Consider the following 4,404-nt stretch of genomic DNA (forward strand, 5'->3'; position numbering starts at 1 on the left):
TTCTGAACTGTGATGTCAAATGCAGCAGACAGGTACAAATATGTCAACTTCGTGCTTATACAGTACAAGCTGTTTAAAAATAATCAATTTAAAATGTAGTGTGATAGCTGCTGTGTATATTTTGCTTGCAAAACAACACAAATAGTCAGAATACATGACCACTTTTGAATGGCAATGGAGAATGATGCTTTCTGCAGCCAGATGGTGTAATTAAAATTGATCAGCAGGGGCTAATGGGGCTATGCTAACCAGCCAATCCTTGACCCTTTTGCTGTAAATAGTAAAAAACAAGAGTTTCGGTCAATTGGAAAACCTATCCAAATAAACAATGTGCTCTGTCTTTGGCTTTTATATGTTGGGTTAGCTGACCTGTCTTTGGAGGGTGGGTTTTTCTTTGGATTGTGGTTGAAGTTAGCAAAATAATGACAAAATGAATAACAAAACAGCTGACACTGATTACAGCTTTTTCACTCTCAGAAAAAAAAATGTTGCTGTGCCAGTACCCTTTCAAAATGTAATATACCATTCAGGTAGGCTACTGATATGTACGCTTTAACTTTAAGGTACTACTATGCACCCTTTATCACCACAGCTTTTGTGTGTTTAATATGAGTTGAATTTGATTTTTTATTTTGATTTTGTGTGTGTGTGTGTGTGTGTGTTCTGTCGATAGTTTCCCAATGTAATTTGTAAATTTCTAGATAAGGGTTCGGGGTCGAATGTAGTATTTATTTGAAAACACCAGGTGGCACTGTTGATTTATAAATGTAGACAATCAGAACTACATGTTGCTTCCAAAATTAAGTAAAAACTTAACGCAAAAGAGAGTAGTAAGATGAAGCCAGACACTGATATTTCCTGTTTCAGTTCTGGTGCTCTGTTCTCCATTCATTAACTGCATCTGATGAATTAGTGAAGGGCAGCCTTTCTGATGTAAACTTCTGCAATATTAAGAATGAGTGTGTGGGGTGTGTAGTGTATTAGGCTACTACCATAATATTGCTGTGCATTTAGATGACACTGCTTTATTTCAGCTGAGAGACTTTTTGCTGTAATCATCTAAAAGCATCTGCTAGCCTAGACACCTCACCTTGTGATTAGACCAGTGTTAAAAGACTCTAGGTTGGGTCAAATACAGGAGGGGGAAGAGCTGCTAATAAAAAATGCAACACTCACACACGCATAATTGCTCTCACTATCAATTATACACCATATAATTATAATTCATTCAGATAATAGTATGAAAAAAAACTGGCCCTCAGTTGTAACACTCTAATTTTTGTTAATTCGATCATAGGTGAGGTCGTTAACATCTATTGTTTTTATAATGAGCTAATTATATTTTCTTTCCCCTAACCCTAAGGCCAAAAACGTGCCTAAATAAAAAGGTAAATGTAAACATGCTTAACGCAAGTACCTACGGCGAACGAAGGCGCGAGTTCTAAAAGGCGCACAGCTGCAAATGGTGCGCGGTCCGTTTTATTTATTTTTTTCATAGCGGTAAACCTTCAAGGGGGCGATAGAGTTACATTCAAACGACTGATATTAAACCGGATGATCGAAACTTTTCGCGCGGCCTGTCCTCCTAGCGTCTCTTACTTTAAGCCGGATGTGTTCGCGTTCAGGTAAGTAGCTATAAATGCACCAAACACAATTTTGCTAAATTGCTCATCAAAGTTTATACAGTTTACGCTACTTACCTGTACAGCGCCCCTTGTACCTCGTATTTGAATTGTGAACCGCGATGAAATATTTCACCTAGTAGGCTACTTGCGTAGTTCTAAAGACATGATACGTATTCCAGTCTGTAAACAACACAGAAGGAGCCTAAACAAAAGAATTACATTGTGAACAATAAACCTAAAGAAGTCTGGATTTAACGCTTATTTATACATTGTAGGCTCTTAAAATTAAATGTTTCACTAACAAATCGTGAAAGTCGAGTGATTATCTTGTTGAATATTATCATCTATTCTGTTCCATACATCAGACCTTTGAAGGGATTGAAATACAGCATGTAAGATTTAAAACAACTTGCAAAATCTTTCATTAGCCTATATAATATCCACTACCGACTCACTTTTCGTTCACTGAGTGATCTCTATACATACACTGGACAATAATTGGTGTATGATTTACTTTGAAACTGTTCTCACAGAAATGTGTAGTAAATTTCTAAAAATAATTACAAAGAATCAGAATATAACACTGAATTAAACATGACATTTTTAAGTGGACAGACCTATTGTAAAGCATACTCCAATGATCTTTTACAACTTTTTTTTTTACAAACTTTTTTTAGTGTAAATTAGATGATACCATCAATATTCTAGATTAGGCTAATGTTTCCACAATGTTACAATTTGACACAACATCAGCAACTTATGCATCATCTAGAATTTATATTTTCCCACTCATAAATATGACTTCGCTCAGTCATTCATGTGCTCAGAACTCAAAATTACAAATCCACTTGAAGGGCAAATAACACTCACACAAACTGATCTGCATTTGAATTATTTAGTATGTTTATTAAGTTTTCAGTTTTATCGTCCTTGTGTGGACGATAAAAAAATGTGGAAATTACAATTACTATATACAATTATATTGAATTTACCTAAACAAACCCACGTAGATCGTAGAACTGAGTCACACTCAAGTCAAAGTCAGGTGTGTGTGTGAGAGTGTTTGTGATTTATATTTACAGGTTGTGTGTAGATTGAAGATTAAATTCTTCATTTCCAGCAATAGTCGTCTTAGTGAGATTTAGCACCGAAAACAGCTTAGACATGACATGCACGTACACACACACACACACACACTCAGGAATCATCTCTGGGAGGTTTAATGCTGAAATGAGCTGGAACTACACCAGGCGACACACGCACACACTTACACACACAAAAGAGAGCTGGAAGAGAACCAGTGGACATGGTCAGCCAACTGTTGTCCTGGCTCTGATTATACCAGCCTCAATTCTGCAGGCTTTTTTGTCCCTTCCCTGTCATCTTATATTTACAGGTTGTGTGTAGATTGAAGATTAAATTCTTCATTTCCAGCAGTAGTCGTCTTAGTGAGATTTAGCACCGAAAACAGCTTAGACATGACATGCACGTACACACACACACACACTCAGGAATCATCTCTGGGAGGTTTAACGCTGAAATGAGCTGGAACTACACCAGGCGACACACGCACACACTTACACACACAAAAGAGAGCTGGAAGAGAACCAGTGGACATGGTCAGCCAACTGTTGTCCTGGCTCTGATTATACCAGCCTCAATTCTGCAGGCTTTTTTGTCCCTTCCCTGTCATCTCATGCAGGGTATGGTGACCTCATCAAGACAAATCATTTATTTGGGGTGTGGATATTTCAGCACAATGGCAAAGATGGAGAGAGAAAGAAAGGACAGGATACTGTTCAGTAAAATTGGAGTCAGGGGCAAAACATTGGTGCGAACACATACACACAAACACAAAAAAACATACAAACAATGCAACAGCAAAAGGATTTACCCCTAAACCCTCTTGTGCGCTATTGTTAGTATAGCACATTTGGTGAACAGTGGTAGCTTACAACTGTTGTGTTAAAATTCATAGGAATGTTCTGGTTGCAATACAAATTAAGCTCAATTGACAGCATCTGTGATATGTTGTGGGTTGATACAGAAAGTAATTTTCATTCATTTCACAGACTGTAAAAACAAAAATGTGTTTTAGAGTGTGATTCACTTGCAATTGTGTTTTGTGAGGCAAAACATAAAGGGTTTAAAACGAGAAATGTTATTATAGTTTTGTTAAAGCATGTAACTTAATTCCTCTCTACATAATACTGCGTTATTGAGCAGTACAGTTATTTACATCGACATTTTAGAACTACTTTTCTAAGTAGATACCAATGTAATTTTACCAGAAATGTTCGCATGTTCTCCGTGTCTGCGTGGGTTTACGCCGGGTGCTCTGGTTTCCTCCCACAGCCCAAAGACATGCAGGTTAGGTTAATTGAACATTCTAAATAGTCCCCAGACGTGTGTGTAAAGACGAGACTTGTGTATGGATTAGCTGTTTCTCGCCATGAATATAATGATAGTTTTGTTAAAGCATGTAACTTAATTCCTCTCTACATAATACTGCGTTATTGAGCAGTACAGTTATTTACATCGACATTTTACAACTACTTTTCTAAGTAGATACCAATGTAATTTTACCAGAAATGTTCGAATGTTCTCCGTGTCTGCGTGGGTTTACGCCGGGTGCTCTGGTTTCCTCCCACAGCCCAAAGACATGCAGGTTAGGTTAATTGAACATTCTAAATAGTCCCCAGACGTGTGTGTAAAGACGAGACTTGTGTATGGATTAGCTGTTTCTCGCCATGAATATAGCCATAGATGCTGGATTGGC

General features: G+C 37.4%; 1 long non-coding RNA gene across 1 annotated transcript in view; it reads left to right on the forward strand.

Moving 5' to 3' along the window:
- The first annotated feature begins 1,577 nt into the window (after window positions 1-1,577).
- The window catches only part of LOC107745072 (uncharacterized), an 11,252-nt gene continuing 8,425 nt past the window's right edge, over window positions 1,578-4,404 (forward strand). Inside the window, exon 1 of the long non-coding RNA XR_001640562.1 lies at window positions 1,578-1,625. This is a non-coding gene — a long non-coding RNA (uncharacterized LOC107745072). The remainder of the gene's footprint in view (window positions 1,626-4,404) is intronic.

The sequence above is a fragment of the Sinocyclocheilus rhinocerous genome, unplaced genomic scaffold (assembly GCF_001515625.1).
Source record: "Sinocyclocheilus rhinocerous isolate Xijiao unplaced genomic scaffold, SAMN03320098_v1.1 scaffold888, whole genome shotgun sequence".
NCBI classification, from domain to species: domain Eukaryota; kingdom Metazoa; phylum Chordata; class Actinopteri; order Cypriniformes; family Cyprinidae; genus Sinocyclocheilus; species Sinocyclocheilus rhinocerous.